Raw genomic sequence first — 26722 nt, 5'->3', positions numbered from 1 at the left:
TGCAACTTTGCGTTCTCTCTGCACTTTTGCCCATTCTCCCCATGCTGTGTTAGCACACCTGCTATGTGTTTGTTATCAGCCACTCCACATAAACACACTGAGGAGATTCATGCAGCACAGATAAATACTCGCTGTAAGTTTTGTCTTGCCCATGCTCATGTTCTTGTTTATGCTCACGCTCTGTTCCTCGAATTTGTGTATGTTTTTGGATTACGATTTTTGCCTGCTGCTTTTGGGACCTCTCATTGTGACTTTGGCTTCGGACTTTGTTTACGTGTAGGTTATGACTTTGCTTGCTGTTTTTAGGGACTTGACGCCATCTTCCTGTAAATCAGTAAATTGGCTTTGGACTGTGCTGCTGCACCTGTCACCTCCCTGCCTGCCTCATGAATCAACTCCTCAGGTACGCTTCCTCTCATTTCCCATAGTTGCACATTGGGTCCTATCTGTTTCTGTGGCCTTTTGGGTCGTGACATTAGCTAAGACTCTTTGGTATCTACATACTGAAAGAGGGGCACATTCATACTGGTGGGTTACTGAAATAATGCCATGGAGAAAAGTGACCTCACCTGTGTCCATGTGTGTGATGAGTCCGTGGTGTTCACCTGCTGAGATCGGAGGTGTGCCAGTTCAATGGAAGGTCACACTTCTTTTTTTATTTCAGATTATTATTACAGATTTAAGCCTTAGCCAAGACTCTTTGGTATCTACATGCTGAAAGCAGGACACATTCATACTGGGGGGTTACTGAAATGTTGCTATGGATAAAAATGTCCTCACCTGTGTCCGCATGTGTGATGAGACCATGGTGTTCACCTGCTGAGATCAGAGGTGTGCCAGTTCAATGGAAGGTCACACTTCTTTTTTATTTCAGATTATTATTACAAATTTAAGCCTTAGCTAAGACTTTGGTATCTACATGCTGAAAGAGGGACACATTCATACTGGTGGGTTACTGGAAATGATGCTATGGAGAAAAGTGACCTCACCTGTGTCCATGTGTGTGGTGAGTCCATGCTGTTCACCTGCTGAGATCAGAGGTGTGCCAGTTCAATGGAATGTCACACTTTTATTTCAGATTATTATGACAGATTTAAGCCTTAGCGAAGACTCTTTGGTATCTACATGCTGAAAAAGGGGCACATTTATACTGGTGGATTACTGAAATAATGCCATGGAGAAAAATGACCTCACCTGTGTCCGTGTATGTGGTGAGTCCCTGGTCTTCACCTGCTGAGATCAGAGGTGTGCCAGTTCAATGGAAGGTCACAATTTTATTTCAGATTATTATTACAGATTTAAGCTTTAGCAAAGACACTTTGATATCTACATGCTGAAAAAGGGGCACATTCATACTGATGGGTTACTGAAATAGTGCCATGGAGAAAAGTGACCTCACCTGTGCCCAGGTGTGTGATGAGTTCATAGTGTTCACCTGCTGAGATCAGAGGTGTTCCAGTTCAATGGAAGGTCACACTTCTTTTTTTTATTTCAGATTATTATTACAGACTTAATCCTTAGCTAAGACTCTTTGGTATCTACATGCTGAAAGAGGGGCACATTCATACTGGTGGGTTACTGGAATAATGCCATGGAGAAAAGTGACCTCACCTGCATCCGTGTGTGTGATGACTCCGTGGTATTCACCTGCTGAGATCAGAGGTGTGCCAGTTCAATGGAAGGGTACACTTTTTTTAATTTCAGATTATTATTACAGATTTAGGCCTTAGCTAAGACTCTTTGGTATCTACATGCTGAAAGAGGGGCACATTCATACTGGTGGGTTACTGGAATAATGCCATGGAGAAAAGTAACCTCACCTGTGCCCATGTGTGTGATGAGTCCATAGTGTTCACCTGCTGAGATCAGAGGTGTGCCAGTTCAATGGAAGGTCACACTTCTTTTTTTATTTCAGATTATTATTACAGATTTAAGCCTTAGCTAAGACTCTTTGGAATCTACATGCTGAAAGAGGGGCACATTTATACTGGTGGGTTACTGGAATAATGCCATGGAGAAAAGTGACCTCACCTGTGTCCGTGTGTGTGGTGAGTCCGTGGTGTTCACCTGCTGAGATCAGAAGAGTGCCAGTTCAAGGGAAGGTCACACTTCTTTTTTTTATTTCAGATTATTATTACAGATTTAAGCCTTAGCTAAGACTCTTTGGTAACTACATGCTGAAAGAGGGGCACATTTATACTGGTGGGTTACTGGAATAATGCCATGGAGAAAAGTGACCTCACCTGTGTCCATGTGTGTGGTGAGTCCGTGGTGTTCACCTGCTGAGATCAGAGGTGTACCAGTTCAATGGAAGGTCACAATTTTATTTCAGATTATTATTATAGATTTAAGCCTTAGCTAAGACTCTTTGGTATCTACATGCTGAAAGAGGGGCACATTCATACTGGTGGGTTACTGAAATAATGCCATGGAGAAAAGTGACCTCACCTGTGTCCGTGTGTGTGATGAGTCCGTGGTGTTCACCTGCTGAGATCAGAAGTGTGCCAGTTCAATGGAAGGTCACACTTCTTTTATTTCAGATTATTATTACAGATTTAAGCCTTAGCTAAGAGTCTTTGGTATCTACATGCTGAAAGAGGCGCACATTCATACTGGTGGGTTACTGGAATAGTGCCATGGAGAAAAGTGACCTCGCCTGTGCCCATAAATAGTGACCTCACCTGTGCCCATGTGTGTGATGAGCCCGTTGTGTTCACCTGCTGAGATCAGAGGTGTGCCAGTTCAGTGGAAGGTCACACTTTTATTTTATTTCATATAAATGTTTTACTATTTAAATATTTTATTTGGATTTAGAGAGCTTCATCTTTAAAGATAACTCCTGATTTATTTTCTATATAATATACTGTATATGTAATATATATTTCATTATAATGTAAAATATAAAGTCAATATGTGGGCAGATGCAGCACGGAGAAAATCTCCTTTATGTGTTCTGGAGCAATAAAAATGTACAACATATTAGAACATCCTTTTAACAAATATACAATCAACCCTATGTGATGATAAAATGTAAAATAATCCCTTTTAACTTAATAATCTCTTTAAATGTATGACTACTTTTTGACCGCAAGTGCTGTTTGTAGGTTACATACTTGTGGAAAGGTGAATGCTGGTCCCAGAAGGATCACCTGCAAAACATATTACAACAGTCCTGACTTTGAACTTTCTCTCTTTTCCAAATGTTCACTGAGGATAAACTGATATTTTTTTTTGTTTTTGATACCTTTGTGTATGTCTGTAACTGGTCTGAGACGGCCATTGCCTATAAGACATGAGAGAATGACAAAAAAAAACCTTTTGAAACAATTATTTTGCACAGTGACTTTACAATATTTAGCTCCAATTAATCCAGCATAAGATGTTGCTTATGTTGCTTATAGTGTACCGTTTATATTAGGTGAATCAGGACCATTGTTATCAGCACCCTCTGAGGAACAAAAGCAGGAGAATTAGCTATGATAAACCTAAACAATGGGTTCAACCTAATCATTGTGTTAAAGGACCCATGGCATGGTGGTTTGTTGATGCTTTAAACGGGCTCGTGGAGGTTTCCGGATGTTATATCCGCAGCCTTTCTTGAAATGAACCCTCGGCACGTAGATATAGCCTCCTGGGAGAAAGCCCCATTTCAGCGCTTTTCCCAGTGCGTCGTTTTGCTAATGAGAAGTATGGAGGCGGGGAAGGGTAGAGGGTGGGGGCGGGTCTTATCATTAATATTCATGACATGTAAACGTGTTACCTCTGATTGGCTAACAGCACTGTGACGCTACCTCCAGTGGGTCAGAACAAGCGGATGTGGGTGTCTTACTATGGCGAGAGAGAAGGAACAAACCGTGAAGGGAAAAATACCGCGCGCTGACGTCATTAAGGTGCGACGCGAGGAAATAAAATAAATTCAACAAATGTTTGGGTTTTTACTGAACAAACAAACAAATAAAATGAACGAGTGACTTAAAAAAAGAATGTGGGTGTCTTTGTAAAAACTGTTTTGATTGGCTATTATAACAGAGCATGCTGCATGCTTTTTGGTTTTGTAGCGCAGAGTACCTGGCTAACTGCAGGAAGCGGTTAGCTGCACAGCTAATGTAGCCATTGCAAGGCTAACGTGGCACTGATTTTAAAACACGGCAAAACAACTTAACAGTTATACACTTACTTGTTCGGTGTTTGTGGCTGATGCAGCAGGGATGCTTGGTCCGGACCCAGGCTTCAGTGACAGTTGATATGCAAAACCTGCCCTGTACTGTCCCAAGTTGTGGAAACATTCCTCAGGAAAATGCTTCCGACAAACATACACCGTCTTAGGTAGACTCGATGGTGTATTATTGGAGTAAATAAAATTAAGCCACTGCGTCTTCAGGGGCTCTCCCGTCGGCAGTAAAAACAGACTCTTTTCTGTGTTTTCACATCCATTTACAGCGCAATTTCCATGTTTTGCTCGCTTAGGTGATGCCATGTCGTGTCCTCTATGGTCTCCTCACTACAACTGGGTGGGCAATTCATACAGTGGGTGGGAATCCAGAGGGGGGGCGTGGGGATCATCTCCCTTGCTGACGTAGTAAAGGGAAGAGCTTATCAATGCGCCGTTTTGACGCGCCATTCTCAAATGTTGGGCATAGTTTGGTTTACACATTATGAAATTTCTAGCCACTGGGGTGACTTAAGAAGGTCAGAGGAACTCATTTTAACATTAAAAAACCTCAGAAAGTGAAAATTTCATGCCATGGGACCTTTAAACCTAATCACGATGATAAATCTAATCATTGTGTTAAACCAAATCACTGTGTTAAACCGAAGTAAAATGTTAAACTGAAACACTGTGGTAAACCGAATCAAAGTGTTAAACAGTGTGTTAAACCTAATCACTGTGTTAAATCTGATCAAAGTTTTAAACCTAATCACTATGATGAACCTAAAGACTATGTTAAACTGAAACACTGTGTTAAACCTAAACACTGTGTTAAAGTGAAACACTGTGTTAAAACTAATCACCATGTTTAACCGAATCACTGTGTTAAACCAAATCAGTGTTAAAGTGTAACACTGTGTTCAACCGGCGGCACGGTGGTGTAGTGGTTAGCGCTGTCGCCTCACAGCAAGAAGGTCCTGGGTTCGAGCCCCGGGGCCGGCGAGGGCCTTTCTGTGCGGAGTTTGCATGTTCTCCCCGTGTCTGCGTGGGTTTCCTCCGGGTGCTCCGGTTTCCCCCACAGTCCAAAGACATGCAGGTTAGGTTAACTGGTGACTCTAAATTGACCGTAGGTGTGAGTGTGAATGGTTGTCTGTGTCTATGTGTCAGCCCTGTGATGACCTGGCGACTTGTCCAGGGTGTACCCCGCCTTTCGCCCGTAGTCAGCTGGGATAGGCTCTAGCTTGCCTGCGACCCTGTAGAAGGATAAAGCGGCTAGAGATAATGAGATGAGATGAGACTGTGTTCAACCTAAACTTCTCTGTTAAACCTAATCACTATGATAAACCTAAAAACTGTTAAACTGAAACACTCTTAAAGCGAAACAGTGTTAAAACAAATCACCATGTTAAACCTAAACACTGTGTTAAATCTAACCACTGTGTTAAACCTAACCACTGTGTTAAACCTAACCACTGTGTTAAACCTAACCACTGTGTTAAACCTAACCACTGTGTTAAAGTGAAACAGTGTTAAACCTAACCACTGTGTTAAAGTGAAACACTGTGTTAAAGCTAACCACTGTGTTAAAGTGAAACACTGTGTTAAACCTAACCACTGTGTTAAAGTGAAACACTGTGTTAAACCTAACCACTGTGTTAAAGTGAAACACTGTGTTAAATCTAATCACTGTGTTAAAGTGAAACACTGTGTTAAACCTAATCACTGTCTTAAAGTGAAACACTGTTTTAAACCTAATCACTGTGTTAAAGTGAAAAAATGTGTTAAACCTAACCACTGTGTTAAAGTGAAACAGTGTTAAACCTAATCACTGTCTTAAAGTGAAACACTGTGTTAAACCTAATCACTCTGTTAAAGTGAAACACTGTGTTAAACCTAATCACTGTGTTAAAGTGAAACACTGTGTTAAACCTAATCAGTGTTAAAGTGAAACACTGTGTTAAACCTAATCACTGTGTTAAAGTGAAACACTGTGTTAAACCTAATCACTGTCTTAAAGTGAAACACTGTTTTAAACCTAATCACTGTGTTAAAGTGAAAAAATGTGTTAAACCTAACCACTGTGTTAAAGTGAAACAGTGTTAAACCTAATCACTCTGTTAAAGTGAAACACTGTGTTAAACCTAATCACTGTGTTAAAGTGAAACACTGTGTTAAACCTAATCAGTGTTAAAGTGAAACAGTGTTAAACCTAATCACTGTGTTAAAGTGAAACACTGTGTTAAACCTAATCACTGTGTTAAAGTGAAACACTGTGTTAAACCTAATCAGTGTTAAAGTGAAACACTGTTAAACCTATCACTGTGTTAAAGTGAAACACTGTGTTAAACCTAATCACTGTGTTAAAGTGAAACACTGTGTTAAACCTAATCAGTGTTAAAGTGAAACACTGTGTTAAACCTAATCAGTGTTAAAGTGAAACACTGTGTTAAACCTAATCACTGTCTTAAAGTGAAACACTGTGTTAAACCTAACCACTGTGTTAAAGTGAAACACTGTGTTAAACCTAATCACTGTGTTAAAGTGAAACACTGTGTTAAACCTAACCACTGTGTTAAAGTGAAACACTGTGTTAGACCTAACCACTGTGTTAAAGTGAAACACTGTTGTAAACCTAACCACTATATTAAAGTGAAACACTGTGTTAAACCTAACCACTGTGTTAAAGTGAAACACTGTGTTAAAGTGAAACACTGTGTTAAACTTAACCACTGTGTTAAAGTGAAACACTTTGTTAAACCTAACCACTGTGTTAAAGTGAAACACTTTGTTAAACCTAACCACTGTGTTAAAGTGAAACACTTTGTTAAACCTAACCACTCTGTTAAAGTGAAACACTGTGTTAAACCTAATCACTGTGTTAAAGTGAAACACTTTGTTAAACCTAATCACTGTGTTAAAGTGAAACACTGTGTTAAACCTAATCACTGTCTTAAAGTGAAACACTGTGTTAAACCTAACCACTGTGTTAAAGTGAAACACTGTGTTAAACCTAATCACTGTGTTAAAGTGAAACACTGTGTTAAACCTAACCACTGTGTTAAAGTGAAACACTGTGTTAGACCTAACCACTGTGTTAAAGTGAAACACTGTTGTAAACCTAACCACTATGTTAAAGTGAAACACTGTGTTAAACCTAACCACTGTGTTAAAGTGAAACACTGTGTTAAACTTAACCACTGTGTTAAAGTGAAACACTTTGTTAAACCTAACCACTGTGTTAAAGTGAAACACTTTGTTAAACCTAACCACTGTGTTAAAGTGAAACACTTTGTTAAACCTAATCACTGTGTTAAAGTGAAACACTTTGTTAAACCTAACCACTGTGTTAAAGTGAAACACTGTGTTAAACCTAACCACTCTGTTAAAGTGAAACACTGTGTTAAACCTAATCACTGTGTTAAAGTGAAACACTTTGTTAAACCTAATCACTGTGTTAAAGTGAAACACTGTGTTAAACCTAACCACTGTGTTAAAGTGAAACACTGTGCTAAACCTAATCACTGTGTTAAACCTAACCACTGTGTTAAAGTGAAACACTTTGTTAAACCTAACCACTGTGTTAAAGTGAAACACTGTGTTAAACCTAACCACTGTGTAAAAGTGAAACACTTTGTTAAACCTAACCACTGTGTTAAAGTGAAACACTGTGTTAGACCTAACCACTGTGTTAAAGTGAAACACTGTTGTAAACCTAACCACTATGTTAAAGTGAAACACTGTGTTAAACCTAACCACTGTGTTAAAGTGAAACACTGTGTTAAAGTGAAACACTGTGTTAAACTTAACCACTGTGTTAAAGTGAAACACTGTGTTAAACCTAACCACTCTGTTAAAGTGAAACACTGTGTTAAACCTAACCACTCTGTTAAAGTGAAACACTGTGTTAAACCTAATCACTGTGTTAAAGTGAAACACTTTGTTAAACCTAATCACTGTGTTAAAGTGAAACACTGTGTTAAACCTAACCACTGTGTTAAAGTGAAACACTGTGTTAAACCTAATCACTGTGTTAAACCTAACCACTGTGTTAAAGTGAAACACTGTGTTAAACCTAACCACTGTGTTAAAGTGAAACACTGTGTTAAACCTAACCACTCTGTTAAAGTGAAACACTGTGTTAAACCTAATCACTGTGTTAAAGTGAAACACTTTGTTAAACCTAATCACTGTGTTAAAGTGAAACACTGTGTTAAACCTAACCACTGTGTTAAAGTGAAACACTGTGTTAAACCTAACCACTGTGTTAAAGTGAAACACTTTGTTAAACCTAACCACTGTGTTAAAGTGAAACACTTTGTTAAACCTAATCACTGTGTTAAAGTGAAACACTGTGTTAAACCTAACCACTGTGTTAAAGTGAAACACTGTGTTAAACCTAATCACTGTGTTAAACCTAACCACTGTGTTAAAGTGAAACACTTTGTTAAACCTAACCACTGTGTTAAAGTGAAACACTGTGTTAAACCTAACCACTGTGTAAAAGTGAAACACTTTGTTAAACCTAACCACTGTGTTAAAGTGAAACACTGTGTTAAACCTAACCACTGTGTTAAAGTGAAACACTGTGTTAAACCTAATCACTGTGTTAAACCTAATCACTTTGTTAAAGTGAAACACTTTGTTAAACCTAACCACTGTGTTAAAGTGAAACACTTTGTTAAACCTAATCACTGTGTTAAAGTGAAACACTGTGTTAAACCTAATCACTGTGTTAAAGTGAAACACTGTGTTAAACCTAATCACTGTGTTAAAGTGAAACACTTTGTTAAACCTAACCACTGTGTTAAAGTGAAACACTGTGTTAAACCTAACCACTGTGTTAAAGTGAAACACTTTGTTAAACCTAACCACTGTGTTAAAGTGAAACTCTTTGTTAAACCTAACCACTGTGTTAAAGTGAAACACTTTGTTAAACCTAACCACTGTGTTAAAGTGAAACACTGTGTTAAACCTAACCACTGTGTTAAAGTGAAACACTGTGTTAAACCTAACCACTGTGTTAAAGTGAAACACTGTGTTAAAGTGAAACACTTTGTTAAACCTAACCACTGTGTTAAAGTGAAACACTTTGTTAAACCTAACCACTGTGTTAAAGTGAAACACTTTGTTAAACCTAACCATGTTAAAGTGAAACACTGTGTTAAACCTAACTACTGTGTTAAAGTGAAACACTTTGTTAAACCTAACCACTGTGTTAAAGTGAAACACTTTGTTAAACCTAACCACTGTGTTAAAGTGAAACACTGTGTTAAACCTAACTACTGTGTTAAAGTGAAACACTTTGTTAAACCTAACCACTGTGTTAAAGTGAAACACTTTGTTAAACCTAACCACTGTGTTAAAGTGAAACACTGTGTTAAACCTAACCACTGTGTTAAAGTGAAACACTTTGTTAAACCTAACCACTGTGTTAAAGTGAAACACTTTGTTAAACCTAACCACTGTGTTAAAGTGAAACACTGTGTTAAACCTAACCATGTTAAAGTGAAACACTGTGTTAAACCTAACTACTGTGTTAAAGTGAAACACTTTGTTAAACCTAACCACTGTGTTAAAGTGAAACACTTTGTTAAACCTAATCACTGTGTTAAAGTGAAACACTTTGTTAAACCTAATCACTGTGTTAAAGTGAAACACTTTGTTAAACCTAACCACTGTGTTAAAGTGAAACACTGTGTTAAACCTAATCATTGTGTTAAAGTGAAACACTGTGTCAAACCTAATCACTGTGTTAAAGTGAAACACTGTGTTAAACCTAACCACTGTGTTAAAGTGAAACACTGTGTTAAACCTAATCACTGTGTTAAAGTGAAACACTTTGTTAAACCTAACCACTGTGTTAAAGTGAAACACTGTGTTAAACCTAATCACTGTGTTAAAGTGAAACACTTTGTTAAACCTAACCACTGTGTTAAAGTGAAACACTGTGTTAAACCTAATCACTGTGTTAAAGTGAAACACTGTGTTAAACCTAATCACTGTGTTAAAGTGAAACACTGTGTTAAACCTAATCATTGTGTTAAAGTGAAACACTGTGTTAAACCTAATCACTGTGTTAAACTGAAACACTGTGTTAAACCTAATCACTGTGTTAAAGTGAAACACTGTGTTAAACCTAATCAGTGTTAAAGTGAAACACTGTGTTAAACCTAATCAGTGTTAAAGTGAAACACTGTGTTAAACCTAATCACTGTCTTAAAGTCAAACACTGTTTTAAACCTAATCACTGTGTTAAAGTGAAAAAATGTGTTAAACCTAACCACTGTCTTAAAGTGAAACACTGTGTTAAACCTAACCACTGTGTTAAAGTGAAACACTGTTAAACCTAATCACTGTGTTAAACTGAAACACTGTGATAAAGTGAAACACTGTGTTAAACCTAATCACTGTGTTAAAGTGAAACACTGTGTTAAACCTAATCAGTGTTAAAGTGAAACACTGTGTTAAACCTAATCACTGTGTTAAAGTGAAACACTGTGTTAAACCTAATCACTGTGTTAAAATGAAACACTGTGTTAAACCTAATCACTGTGTTAAAGTGAAACACTGTGTTAAACCTAATCACTCTGTTAAAGTGAAACACTGTGTTAAACCTAATCAGTGTTAAAGTGAAACACTGTGTTAAACCTAACCACTGTGTTAAAGTGAAACACTGTGTTAAACCTAATCACTGTGTTAAACCTAATCACTTTGTTAAAGTGAAACACTTTGTTAAACCTAACCACTGTGTTAAAGTGAAACACTTTGTTAAACCTAATCACTGTGTTAAAGTGAAACACTGTGTTAAACCTAATCACTGTGTTAAAGTGAAACACTGTGTTAAACCTAATCACTGTGTTAAAGTGAAACACTTTGTTAAACCTAACCACTGTGTTAAAGTGAAACACTGTGTTAAACCTAACCACTGTGTTAAAGTGAAACACTTTGTTAAACCTAACCACTGTGTTAAAGTGAAACTCTTTGTTAAACCTAACCACTGTGTTAAAGTGAAACACTTTGTTAAACCTAACCACTGTGTTAAAGTGAAACACTGTGTTAAACCTAACCACTGTGTTAAAGTGAAACACTGTGTTAAACCTAACCACTGTGTTAAAGTGAAACACTGTGTTAAAGTGAAACACTTTGTTAAACCTAACCACTGTGTTAAAGTGAAACACTTTGTTAAACCTAACCACTGTGTTAAAGTGAAACACTTTGTTAAACCTAACCATGTTAAAGTGAAACACTGTGTTAAACCTAACTACTGTGTTAAAGTGAAACACTTTGTTAAACCTAACCACTGTGTTAAAGTGAAACACTTTGTTAAACCTAACCACTGTGTTAAAGTGAAACACTGTGTTAAACCTAACTACTGTGTTAAAGTGAAACACTTTGTTAAACCTAACCACTGTGTTAAAGTGAAACACTTTGTTAAACCTAACCACTGTGTTAAAGTGAAACACTGTGTTAAACCTAACCACTGTGTTAAAGTGAAACACTTTGTTAAACCTAACCACTGTGTTAAAGTGAAACACTTTGTTAAACCTAACCACTGTGTTAAAGTGAAACACTGTGTTAAACCTAACCATGTTAAAGTGAAACACTGTGTTAAACCTAACTACTGTGTTAAAGTGAAACACTTTGTTAAACCTAACCACTGTGTTAAAGTGAAACACTTTGTTAAACCTAATCACTGTGTTAAAGTGAAACACTTTGTTAAACCTAATCACTGTGTTAAAGTGAAACACTTTGTTAAACCTAACCACTGTGTTAAAGTGAAACACTGTGTTAAACCTAATCACTGTGTTAAAGTGAAACACTTTGTTAAACCTAACCACTGTGTTAAAGTGAAACACTTTGTTAAACCTAACCACTGTGTTAAAGTGAAACACTGTGTTAAACCTAATCACTGTGTTAAAGTGAAACACTTTGTTAAACCTAACCACTGTGTTAAAGTGAAACACTGTGTTAAACCTAATCACTGTGTTAAAGTGAAACACTTTGTTAAACCTAACCACTGTGTTAAAGTGAAACACTGTGTTAAACCTAATCACTGTGTTAAACTGAATCACTGTGTTAAAGTGAAACACTGTGTTAAACCTAACCACTGTGTTAAAGTGAAACACTGTGTTAAACCTAATCACTGTGTTAAAGTGAAACACTTTGTTAAACCTAATCACTGTGTTAAAGTGAAACACTGTGTTAAACCTAATCACTGTGTTAAAGTGAAACACTTTGTTAAACCTAATCACTGTGTTAAAGTGAAACACTTTGTTAAACCTAACCACTGTGTTAAAGTGAAACACTGTGTTAAACCTAATCACTGTGTTAAAGTGAAACACTGTGTTAAACCTAACCACTGTGTTAAAGTGAAACACTTTGTTAAACCTAACCACTGTGTTAAAGTGAAACACTTTGTTAAACCTAACCACTGTGTTAAAGTGAAACACTGTGTTAAACCTAATCACTGTCTTAAAGTGAAACACTTTGTTAAACCTAACCACTGTGTTAAAGTGAAACACTGTGTTAAACCTAATCACTGTGTTAAACCTAACCACTGTGTTAAAGTGAAACACTTTGTTAAACCTAACCACTGTGTTAAAGTGAAACACTGTGTTAAACCTAACCACTGTGTTAAAGTGAAACACTGTGTTAAACCTAATCACTGTGTTAAAGTGAAACACTTTGTTAAACCTAATCACTGTGTTAAAGTGAAACACTGTGTTAAACCTAATCACTGTGTTAAAGTGAAACACTTTGTTAAACCTAATCACTGTGTTAAAGTGAAACACTTTGTTAAACCTAACCACTGTGTTAAAGTGAAACACTGTGTTAAACCTAATCATTGCGTTAAAGTGAAACACTGTGTTAAACCTAATCACTGTGTTAAAGTGAAACACTGTGTTAAAGTGAAACACTGTGTTAAACCTACCCATTGTGTTAAAGTGAAACACTGTTAAACCACTTTAGGTTTAGGTTTAACACTTTGATTAGGTTTAACATTTTGATTGTTTAGGTTTAACACTTTGATTAGGTTTAACACTCTGTTCAACCTAATCACAACGATAAACTGAAACACTGTGTTAAACCTAACCACTGTGTTAAAGTGAAACACTGTGTTAAACCTAATCACTGTGTTAAAGTGAAACACTGTTAAACCTAAAGTGTTTAGATTTAGCACTTTGATTAGGTTTAACACTCTGTTCAACCTAATCACAACGATAAACTGAAACACTGTGTTAAACCTAATCATTGGTCATTAAATTTAAAGGAACAGTCCACCGTACTTCCATAATGAAATATGCTCTTATCTGAATTGAGACGAGCTGCTCCGTACCTATCCGAGCTTTGCGCGACCTCCCAGTCAGTCAGACGCAGTCAGACACGCTGTCACTCCTGTTAGCAATGTAGCTAGGCTCAGTATGGCCAATGGTATTTTTTGGGGCTGTAGTTAGATGTGACCAAACTCTTCCGCGTTTTTCCTGTTTACATAGGTTTATATGACCAGTGATATGAAACAAGTTCAGTTACACAAATTGAAACGTAGCGATTTTCTATGCTATGGAAAGTCCGCACTATAATGACAGGCGTACTAACACCTTCTGCGCGCTTCGGCAGCGCATTGATACGGAGCTCAGATATCAATGCGCTGCCGAAGCACGCAGAAGGTGTTAGTACGCCTGTCATTATAGTGCGGACTTTCCATAGCATAGAAAATCGCTACGTTTCAATTTGTGTAACTGAACTTGTTTCATATCACTGGTCATATAAACCTATGTAAACAGGAAAAACGCGGAAGAGTTTGGTCACATCTAACTACAGCCCCAAAAAATACCATTGGCCATACTGAGCCTAGCTACATTGCTAACAGGAGTGACAGCGCGTCTGACTGCGTCTGACTGACTGGGAGGTCGCGCAAAGCTCGGATAGGTACAGAGCAGCTCGTCTCAATTCAGATAAGAGCATATTTCATTATGGAAGTACGGTGGACTGTTCCTTTAAGCTCTGCACATTCCACTTCACTGACCATCAGAAACTCCTTGATTATTTTTGTTTGTTTGTTTATTTGTTTCATTCCATCTTCCTACTTGCCAAACAAAAACAGTTTGAATTTTTGCTCATCATTTGCCATTGAGAATAAGCATAGCTCTGCCACACTGGCTATTTTAAGGATTTACCTGTCATATCTCCAGGGGAGTTGTACTGAGCACCACTGTCAGAGGTCACTGAAAACATATAATCTTCAAAGGAAATAAAACTGATGAAAAACAGGTTTACAATTAAAGGCCTTATTTTAGTACATTTTGTATATAGCTGAGCAATATGTTTACCACTGGCAGAAGCAACTGGCCCATTCCCTGCAGTGTGAGGAGCTAAATTAACTGGGTGTAAGAATGGAAGATTTTATTACACATTATTACATCATGTGAATATTTTGAACATTCTGGATTCAGTTTCCCAAAATCATTGTAAGGTTATCATCATCTTCCCTAGTAGAGAGGGTGTTCAGTGTGATACTTACTCTACCACTGAACAATGATATTTGTGATGCTTTTGGGAAAATGAAGCCCAGAACATTATACAAACACGACAAGTAATGAGAAAGAGAGAGAGAGAGAGAGAGAGAGAATAATACTGACAGAGTACATACTGTACATGGCATCAGAAAAGCCATTACCTGGTTCAGCTGAACTTATAACACCTGGCAGTCCAGGATCTTGTCCAGCTCCTGCAAGAGAACTACCAGTGAGAAACAAGGGAACCCAAATCTGATTCACACCACTTTCCTTAAGAAAGAACAACAGCTAACCTGCAAGTTTATTTTGTTGTGCAGAGACACTAACCTGCTGACTCTACCTGAAAAGCAAGCCCCATGTGATCTGCTGAGATAGCATCATTGACTAGCCATGTGGGGATAACATCTGAGGGAGCTTCAGTGAGGTCTGAAGGCATACCTATAGTGTCTGTGTAGGGATCTGGAGCAAAGCCGTCTCCCATTCCACCTGCACAGAGACACCATAAGTTCGTTTCAGGAAGCAGAGACGCATGCAGTTCTCAGTAGGAGAAAAAGTGATGCTCACCCATTAAACCAATAAGGAAGTCATGGCTGGAATGGTCTATAATACCTGGACAGTTAATAGACACAAAGGGGCATAGTCAGCATCTGAAAGATCTCTTGTTGGTGAAATTCATGCTGTTATGCAAGATCAATGAGAAATCCACTGTCTCCAGCTTAGTTATTACAATGCAGGAATACTCCACAGAGGTTTCCATTCAAGAAGTTCAAGAGGACTCAAACACATTTTTGCAACAACAATACCTGTGCTGTGTAACCACAGGAAGGACCAAAGTTCTCAACTATTTATGTACCTGTCATTTCCAGGTTGGAACCAAATGAGTCAAAACCACCTGAGAAATAAAACCTGTTACTTGGAGTTTGTCCCTAATTTTACTTCAATCTGAGATAACTGCAAACACAACTACATTATAACCAAGAAAACATTAACTGTTACATTCTGGAAGCACGTTTGAACATTCATACCTGTTGAGTCTATTGGAGCTGTGCCCTCCATGAAATTATTCATGCCTGTGTAAGAACCATCCAGTGATGAAGTCATTCCACAGTTTAATCATGCTTAGTGCAGTATTACTAAAACATTTATTCCGTGAAAACATTAGATGAATGTCTGTGTTCTGAGCATAGATGACAAAACCAGAAATCAAATGTTTAAATAAATAAATAAATAAATAAATAAATACACGTAAACTGCAGATGTTCTGTAAAGATCAGTAACTGTTTAAAGTTCCCACCTGGGTGTCCTGTCTCTTGTCCATTAATGAGTTGTTTTTGTCCATTACCTGTGGGAGTAAACCTTAATCACAACTGGTGCTTCAGCCTTGTGACAAACATCATGATTTTTTAAATAAAAGAGAATTATTATACATAAAACATACATTATACCAAACTTCTTACTCACCATTGGTCTCAGTCTCTGGTTTCTCTAATACTGACTCTGAGCCTACATTGACATAAATAACATGTTTTGATTGGAATGTTAAATACTGGTCTTTGATTCTGTGCTGTTCTGTATGACCGTACCTGGAGCTTCAATCTGAGATCCAGTATGAACTGTCTGGCTTTCACCTAAAGCAAGAGAATGGTTCTTATTATCAGCTTACTGCAGTAAAGGAAAAAAAAGGAAAAGAACATGAGCTGATGCAATGGATCAGCAGTGCCAGTCAAAACTTTAGACACCTTCTAATTCATTGTATTTCTTTATTTTTTATTAATTAAAAGTCACTTCATGTCTTAAAGTAATGATGGATGTCGTTTCTCTTTACTTGGTTGAGCGATTCTTGGCATAATATGGATTACTACAGTTGTGGAATAGGGCTATTTACTGTATGTTTATTATTTACTATTTACTGTTTGATCTCAAACACATTAATAAGGCAAGAAATTGCACTAATTAATTTTTGACGAGGCAAACCTGTTAACTGAAAAGCATTCCAGGTGACTACCTCATGAAGCTGGTTAAGATAATGGCAATAGTGTGCAAAGCATCATCAAGGTAAACGCTGGATACTTTGAAGAATTTAAAATATTAAACATATTTTGGATTTTTTTAATAACACTTTTTTTATTTACCACATAATTCCACATATATTCCATGTTATTTCATAGTTTTGATATCTTCAGTGTTGTTCTACAATGGTTCTATTCTACAATGTCGGCAACACGGTGGTGTAGTGGTTAGCACTGTCACCTCACAGCAAGAAGGTTCTGGGTTCAAGCCCAGTGGCCAACGGAGGCCTTTCTGTGTGGAGTTTGCATGTTCTCCCCGTGTCTACGTGGGTTTCCTACGGGTGCTCCGGTTTCCCCCATAGTCCAAAGACATGCGATTAGGTTAACATGAGGCAGCCATGGCCTGATGTTGGGCTGAAGTGCCTTTGAGCAAGGCACCTAACCCACTACTGCTCCCCGGGTGCTGTAGCATAGCCACCCACTGCTCTGGGTATGTGTGTGTGCATGTGTGTGTTCACTGCTTCAGATGGGTTAAATGCAGAGGTTAAATTTCACTGTGCTTGAGTGTATGTGTAATACATAAAGGTTTGTTGGCTTGGCTTCCTTAGAAAATAGTCAAAATACAGAAAAAAATATCAATGTGTCGAGAAGGGGTGTACAAACTTTTGACTGGTACTGTATATTCTACATACCGTTGCCACCACTGTCATGTGCAGATGCATCTGCAGTCACTGCTTCTGACCACACACACACACACACACACACACACACACACAAATTCAGAAATAAATCTTAATGCATGGTCTCTAGGACTGCAGTGAGGGAGGTGGATGATGTCAGCATGGTTCATCGTACCCTCTGTTTGTGACTGGTGTGACTGGACTTCAGAGGAAAGAAGCACTGAGCCACTTGTCTGTTCTGATGTCATCAGACTTGAGGACACTTGGCCTGATGGCACATGGCTCAGGGATACTTGGCTTGGTGACCCTAATGAACAAAAGAGATGGACAAATCTCTCACATTAAGATGCAAAAAAAAATTGGACAAATAAATCTACTATATTCATGTGTATGTCACATGCAACATATGAGATAATACCATGAGAAACAGTGTCTGAGTAAGCAGTATCAGCTGCACCTGCAAAACATAAAACTCAGTGGAGTCTGTAGAGGGGCTTAATTCAGATTTAAAACAAAATTTGTAATCATTCTTAATTAAAAAAAATAAAAATGCCATTACCATGGACCTTTGACCCTGAGCTCCCGTGACCATCCACACTTAAAACTGCACCTAAAATGACAGTCTTACTCAGTGTCACTTTGCAAAATACAACTACCATTTTCAATTTCACGTCCAAGACGCCATATGAATGGATCACCTTTCTGTTTTTTTTCCTACTTATTAATATTTTCATACGTGAACTTTTTGTGCTTTCAGATCTGTGCTCAGATAAAACATATTAATGTGTCTTTACAAACATATAATAAGCATTTCATGTGTGACTCTACTTTTAAGAAAAGCTAGCTAATTCCCATCAATGTCCATTTATCAGTGTCCAGCATAGCAACTAATGGAAAATTAATCTCCAAGGTATTAAGAGCCCCCCCCCACGTTCCAATAAAACTAATTCTTTAATTAACTCTGCATTTTATGTTTCTCTCATGTTTTATACCACTATGAAGGACATCTGATACAGCCCATAAATACACTTATTTTTGTTATGACTTAAGATGATGACCATGAGCGATAGATTTAGTTAACTACCTGAAGAATATGGTTCTGATGTGTGGGGACCCTCTTATCCAGAGGGACCTCAGATAAGGTAAGTGCACTATTTGGGCCAGTTTGAGAAGCCTACCAAATCTGCATCACAGCATTACCTTGAGAACTTGAAGCCAAGGCTTGAGAGTCTTGTCCATTACTTCCTATAACCATGTAAAGGCAACATGCATAACTGTTAGACATTTCCTTGTAGATGGTTAAACAAAACTAACAAAACATGAGTCTGTGACTGACATAAGATGACTTTCATTACCATTTGTACCAGCTGCTGTTGCTGAGGAGCCACTTGATGCTGTAAAGCAACAAAACATGATCTGTTGTTTGAATTGTATGTGCGATTTTAAATTCCAATTCTACACTACAGGTTTACAAATTCATACTACTGTACATAACTACATATTATAGCATTTAACAGTTATTTTAACAGTTATATCATACATAACTGTTAAATATCTAACACTTGATGAGGCCACAGAATAGAACACAATCACTATAATATAATCAAGGAGATTTCACTGAAAATGAACTTCCCCAATGAACTCCTCTTTATAAACCTCTCGTGTTTGTTTCATGCAGGACTGGTCACCATAAATCCTCTTTTGGCTGTTTTACTAAAGAATTTCTATCTTTCTAAAGCCTATCTTTGATTGGTAACTTACATCCAAGGCTTGCCTGTACAGCACCAGCTGCATTCACTTTTTGACCTAGGGAATAAGAAGATGTGGTCTCTTACACTCCATTTTCCTGAAAGCTAAAAGTACATTTTAAAAGACATGAGGTCACTGAGTTTTTAATCAGACTCAGTCAGGACCTTTTTGTCACACATGAGAAAATTGGGCTAATGGACTTTTTTCTTAAGTTAACGAATAGTGTTTACTCTCCTTACCATTTGGAGGTTCGCCCACCAGAGAAGTGCCAGGTAGAACAGTCACACCTTGAAGAGAATGAGCCGTTCATTGCAGGCAAAGTTACAGTCCACTGAAATACCCCTCAGCATACTCTTAACCATATGTAACTCAAAGCTTCCTTTGAGACAGACGTGTAAACCTTACCAGACTAATTTCCGTTTTCTGCATCCACAAATGCATCAAGTAATATATAATCTTTCCTTTAGCTTTTGGCAGAGTTCTGCACATACCTGAGCCCTCACCAGATTAAAGAATGATTGACTTTGCCCACTCGGCAGAAAAGGAAGCTTAAGCTGTGCCCACTGAGCTGCTTTTCACAGGTGAGGGAGTTTAGTGTTCTCCCAAATCCCAAAGAGATCTGTCCCCAAACCTAAAAAGAGGATTAGCATCATCTTACCAAGACTCTTGGGCACCATTGTGACTTGCTGGGCTCCAGCTCCTGTTGAAAAAAAAATCCAGAGAAACAAGAAACATATCCTTGATGTTCCGCAAGATCAAATCTTGTTCGAGCAGTTGGTTCGGTTCTGGTTGGGTCAGTAAGCACAGGACAATGCCACTCTGTTGGACTTACAAGACCTTATATATTTTATATAATGACATAAAGAGTAAACCTATATATTATGTATGTATTATGTATTTTGAAGTGTATTATGAGTGTTTATACGGTGCTTATAACTGGTTTTATGTTTATTATGCTCATTTTAGATCTGATGCTCAAAATGTCTCACCTTTACTAACACACAAAATCGTTTTTAAAATAGGTTTATGTGTGAAATATCAATCCCTACCTTACGTGTTCTTAGGTTACCATGGTAACACTTTACTATGTGGTCCACAAATACGATGAACTAATGAGGATTAACTAAAACATGCACTAATCCTTAGTGTACCAGGAAATATTGAAGCGCATGTATTAACAGTCTTTGAGTCCTAAGACTAGCCATTAATAAAGGTAATAGTTAAATATTGGTATCTTGTTAACGCATTGTACTCATCAATACCATGACTTACAGTATTAAGATAATTTACATATTAACATTAATTATCTTTATGTACCCAATATGGATTAACCCAAACTAGACTTTTTGAGTAACTTGGGACAATATGCAATTTGAAACCAGCACCACCAACAAGTCACTGCTCAAAATCAACCCATTTCATTGGAGCGAGGTTTTATAGCACACGGTAGGATGGTGACATGCAAATAAGAGCAGTTCTTTAGGCCAGTTATAGGTAGAACTGATTTTGTATTTATAATCTACCTTGAGATGGGGTTTAGATTAGACATGGAGTTCAAGAAAACAAAAATACAGTATAAAAGAGTCTCACATTGCCAAAACTTATATTATAGCTTATAACTTGAGTTGAACTACACTCTCTGCAGACACATAATGATGTAAATTCTTTATTAACACTGCATCATTATATTAATTAACAGAATGAGTTAACATGGTGTTAATACCTAACTATTACCATTATTTATGGCTAGTCATGTGACTCAGATATGCATAATGTATATGCATCATTATCTCCTGATGAGTGCATGCATTAATTCATAATCAAGTAAGCATTAGTTAAATACTAATATATAAATTATTTTTGGTCCTTATAGTAAAGTGGTGCCGTTATTATTATTATTATTATTATTATTATTATTATTATTATTATTATTTAAAATGTTGTCATTATTATTAGATTTCAACACGCAAAAGATATTATGGATACAAAGCCAAGGTGTAAAGCTGGCCTATTAAATCATGGGTGAAAGTTTTAATTTTGGTGGTAAGTTGCTAACTTGTCACCCACCCTTCATAGGTTGACCTTTGGAGTCATCATCATCTGAAAAGAAAGGGGAGACGGATACAGTTTATAACAACTGTTCACAAGTCTTTCACTTTTCCGATGAGTTCTTCTTCAGTTTACGCATTCTTCTTGATTCACTCTTTGTACACATAACTTGTCTATTTAAACTAGCAAAACAGTGTCCTCAGTGGTACCCATGTTCGTCTTATAACATTACAACATACAGATTTGTATGGTGTTCTTTTTAATTTTTGTTAAAATGTTTATGATATTTTTAAAATCTTTATAAGGTAAAGTGGATTAAAACCACATTTCTGGATGTTATCTAGGTTCAGTTTAGTAACTGAAAGATAACTGCATGTAGATGCCAGTCATAGTTTTGTTCTTATTATTATTGCTATGTTTATTATTGTAGCTACAGCTGATCTAATTATTTTCAATTTATATTGGCATGCATGTGTGAGGACAGGATTGTTTGTGACTTTGTATAAATATTTTTTTTTCAGGATATGCCAGTTTCCCAACTTCCAAATTGTTTGTTTGCTGTACTGAGCGTGGATGCTCATCACACTGAAAGTGGATCTTCATTTCCTACCCTCTTCTTCCTCTGAGAGCTCTTCCTCGCCCTCCTCTGCTTCAAAATCAGCTTCCTCTACCTCTTTCTCTGGAAAGAGAGATTCATGGATTCAACAGTTGAAAGAGTTTAACTTTCTTGCATGGGAACTTGAGGATGGACGTAGGATTAGCTATTAAAAAACAACAACAAACACACACATACACATGGTACACTATCATACCTTCAACAGGAGCAGCTGAAACTGCTGTTGCCAGAAAGACAAATGCAACTGAGGCAATTAAAAGGTTTCTGTAAAAGTAAAACACCTTATATTACAGGACATTATGTAAAAATCTGACATACAACATACAGAACATTCACAGGATGCCCAATATCTGTAAAGCATCTATGCAATGATATGAACTGTTTTCAGTTCAGATATTTTTATTCTTGTCCATCACATGTAATGCATGTTGTGAAAGCTTACGTCCTATTTCATTATGCAGAGAGAATGAAAATAAATGGGTGAAATCAATATAAAAAGCGAATTAATTAAGAGGCCAAACATCCTTGTCATATTTTACAACTATACATGTGACCATATCCAACTTAAAAAATTTTTTTTAAAAATATCAAAATTGCATTTGTTTAACAGCAGTATTTTATCCTGAGGTTCATAGTGGTATGTTATACATAATCTTGCTAAACACTCTGACTTTCTGTTTGATCATACATCATTACTTATCATTATCACTTGCTTATCTATTTTTTGCTGATTGATGTTAAGTTAGCATTAAGAGAAATATGTATCAATGTATTTATCATTGACTTACCGTGACCACATCTTTAGTACAAGTCTAAGTGGGAAACTCAAGAACAGACATAGAGCAAGAAGCACACAGGTTTTTGACTTCCCTATGCTTCAGTGGGCACAAATATTTGTTTTATACCTTCCCATCCCCCATCTTGGTAAGGGGCAGGACTTTATTTCTAACCCCAGCCCTTATCAGTCAAGCTACTCCCACTATTTGAGCATGAATGATCCAGAAATTTTATATATATATATATATATATATATATATATATATATATATATATATATATATATATATGATGACATTCAGGACAAACGTTCTATTTCCCCCTCACAGGCCTGTGAATTTTTTAATGTTTTGTACTACAGGATCTAAATGGACAGATTAATGGAAGCTTTTCCATGGCAGCATTTACTTTCTTGAAAAATCCTAACATGTACTCGCCGTACAGTAGCTCTAACGTAGATGAAATCAGTTGGGGAGCTCTACCAGTAACCAGTCAAGGGAGAGCACAGCCCTTCTTCAGATAAAGCATCCCCCCCCCTTTAAAATCCTACTGTCACTGTGTAGTTGAAACAGAGTGACATGTGGAAGTTGTACAATGGATTGGAGAACATGCCCAGTCAGGTGAATTTGTTAGCAAGACCTTAAGTTGCTGGTTATCAGCTGTCTTCTGTTGTGTTGTGTCGTGTTGTGTCCCATCCTAGACTTTTCCTGGACCCATACTCTTGTTCATCCATTGCCTTGTACTGGTCAGCTGAGGATTCTTATATAAAGATCTTACAGTGTCTTGCAAAAGTATTCATCCCCCTTGGTGTTTGTCCCGTTTTGTCGCATTACAAGCTGGAACAAGATCAACTGTGAGCTACTGCTCACTTATGTATCCCCCCGCTCTCTCTTATATCAGAATGCAAGAAATCAAAGGAATAGGACACTTATTATGAATGTTGACTTCAACAAATAATTAACCCTGAAACGAGTAAGTAAAGAGCAGTGTTCTCGCCAGGGATTTCAAATAGCATCCTTGTAAACTGTCATTTTGAAATAGCAGTTTGCTTCTTGAAATAGCATCAAATTAACTGTATAATCTATTATAAAATTAATGCAGATAGCATCATATTCAGACAATATAGCATCGTATTTATACCATGATGCTATAGGGTCCTGGGGAGAATATTTGTTCTGTCTCATTGTCTGAATACTTACATATGAGTACAAACCATTCACAAATCTATCTTTTTACTCTTTTTTAATCTTTTCAACCATTTGTTGATTAACATGTCATTTAGATAGAAACACAGGAGAATAAAATGTTCATCTGAATCCACTGGTTCCAATCACAGAAATAGTCATTTACACAATTAAATACCATCACATCCAAGAGAAAAAGTGGTCCATATTAATCTGCTAGTCCAAAAAAAGAAAAGAAAAATGTAAAGAAAAAGTTACGACAATTATGATGTTATGAAAATGTTACAAACCCCAAGCGGAAGTTTGGTACCAAATATCAAGCAGTTGTGATTTGTAGTTGCTGAGAAAAGTGTTCCAAAAATTTTGTAAATTCATGCTATATGTTTTGTAAATACATTCAGTTGGTAAACAGGAAGTCGATGTGGGACAGACCTGAAAACGTTATGCACAGTATAGAACCCCAAGATGAAGTTTGGTACCAAGTACCAAGTGGCTATGATTTGTGGTTGCTGAGAAAAAGGGTGTTTCAGACAGATGGAAATATGGTGATACAGACGGACAGACAGAAGTAAACCAGTATAATAATTAAAATAGATTTTTGGAGGGTTAGCACCATTTGATTTACACAACATTCCTACAACTTTAAAGGTGCAAATTGTTTTTTTTTTTATTGTAACACAAACAATAATTAAGATGAAAAAACCCCCCCCAGACATCTGGAGTGTGCATAGGTATTCATCCCTTTTGTATGAAACCCCTAAATAAGAGCTGGTCCAACCAATTCACTTCATAAGTCACATAATTAGTTGATTAAGATCCACCTGTGTGCAATCAAAGTGTCACATGATCTGTCACATGATGTCTGTATAAATCAACCTGTTCTGGAAGGACCCTGACTCTGCAACACTACTAAGCAAGCAACATGAAAACCAAGGAGCCTCCAAACAGGTCAGAGACAAAGTTGTGGAGAAGTATAGATCAGGGTTGGGTTATAAAAAAAATCCCAAACTTTGAATATCCCACAGAGCACCATTAAATCCATTATAGCAAAATGGAAAGAATATGGCACCACTATAAACCTGACAAGAGAAGGCCACCCACCAAAACTCACAGACTGGGCAAAGAGGGCATTAACCAGAGATCCAACAAAAACACCAAAGATAACACTGAAGGAGCTGCAAAGATCCACAGCGGAGATGGGAGTATCTGTCCATAGGACCACTTTAGGCTGTACACTCCACAGATCGGGACTTTATGGAAGAGTGGCCAAAAAAAAGCGCCATTGCTTAAAAAAAAAAACACATTTGGAGTTTGCCCAACAGCATGTGGCAGACTCCCCAAACACATGGAAGAAGATTCTCTGGTCAAATGAGACTAAAACTGATCTTTTTGGCCATCATGGGAAATGCCATGTATGGCACAAACCCAACACCCTGAGAACACAATTCCTACAGTGAAACATGGTGGTGGCAGCATCATGCTGTGGGGATATTTTTCATTTGCAGGGACAGGAAAGCTGGTCAGGACTGAAGGAAAGATGGATGGCACTAAATACAGGACAATTCTGGAGGAAAACCTGTTTGAGTCGGCCAGAGGTTTGAGACTGGGATGATGGTTCACATTCCAGCAGGACGATGACCTAATAGAGACATACCCCAAGAGACTTGCAGCTGTAATTGCAGCATAAGGTGGCTCTACAAAGTATTGAATTTTTATTTTATTTTATTTTTTTGGGGGGGAGAGATACCTATGCACACTCCAGATTTCTGTCCTTTTTTCATCTTAATTATTGTTTGTGTCACAATAAAACAACAATTTGCACCTTTAAAGTGGTAGGCATGTTGTGTAAATCAAATGGTGCTAACCCTCCAAAATCCATTTTAATTCCATCTTGTAATGCGACAAAACGGGACAAGCACCAAGGGGGATGAATACGTTTGCAAGACACTGTATAATGGCTTCCAAATGGCTGAATATGTCCAGAATAGGATTACTAAAAGGGCCTTAAAGATGTTTTTGTACATGTGGAACATCTATCCATATGCATTAACAGTATCAGTGCCTGTGTAAGTTTAAGAGGCTTAATGCATCAATGCTGCTTTACTGTTACTGAATACCTGCTGCCTTGGAGGAAGATTGCATTCCTGTTCTGCTTGCCAGTCATCATCAGTAATAGACAAGCCTTCTGCTTTAGAATCTAATTAATGCGAGCAGGCACCCATACTTATTCATTTAATAAATTCTCCATGGTGAGCCACATTGCTTTAAACAGGCTCTCATTGTTCCATTCTGAAATGTAATACTCAATATTCTTTTAAATATTTGTGTTATGAGTAGAATATTCCATCTGTTTTCATACTCAACTTTTATCCCATTGATTCTTTATCAGTTTACTGTGAACTGACTAAAGCCTGACTGCGAGGTTTCTTGCGAGGTTGTTTTAAACCTCCATGCACAAGCTGCCTTTAGAGTTAACTGTTCCTATGGAAATGAGAGCCCCAACCTTCCCCCTAAGATTAAATGACCAAGTTCAGAGGTGAGGACCTATAGAAAGGCTACATTATTACATACAAGAGGGGTCTACCAGTCAGTTTGCCAAGATTTCTCTTAGCCAGATTTGTGTCCTATGCCTCTCTGGCTTCATGCAGGCCTGGCTGCTCCAGGACAATAGCCCTCTGTAAATTGATGAAACCATAGCAGCTTTGGAGCCTATCTTGGGTGATGAGATTAGATCCAGAATCCTTGGTGCTGGTTCCATCCAGTTTGGCTGAGGTTAGGGGTCAGCCGCTGAGGTTATGTCTCTGCTGTTCACAGAGAGTTTGGTGTGCCATGTTGACAGAATTAGGGGGACAAGAGATGTGTTACTGGGAATTCACAGACTTTGCAAATACTTAAGTCACACAACAAGGCCCACAGGTACTGTACTATTAGGTGTGCATGTTGACGTACAACATACTGGGAGTACGGGACACCGATTGAAGAAAATCTAGA

Source organism: Neoarius graeffei, chromosome 16, assembly GCF_027579695.1.
Source record: "Neoarius graeffei isolate fNeoGra1 chromosome 16, fNeoGra1.pri, whole genome shotgun sequence".
In the NCBI taxonomy this organism is placed as follows: Eukaryota; Metazoa; Chordata; class Actinopteri; order Siluriformes; family Ariidae; genus Neoarius; species Neoarius graeffei.
The sequence above is the reverse complement of the archived record's forward strand: the minus strand, read 5'-3'. Positions refer to the sequence as shown.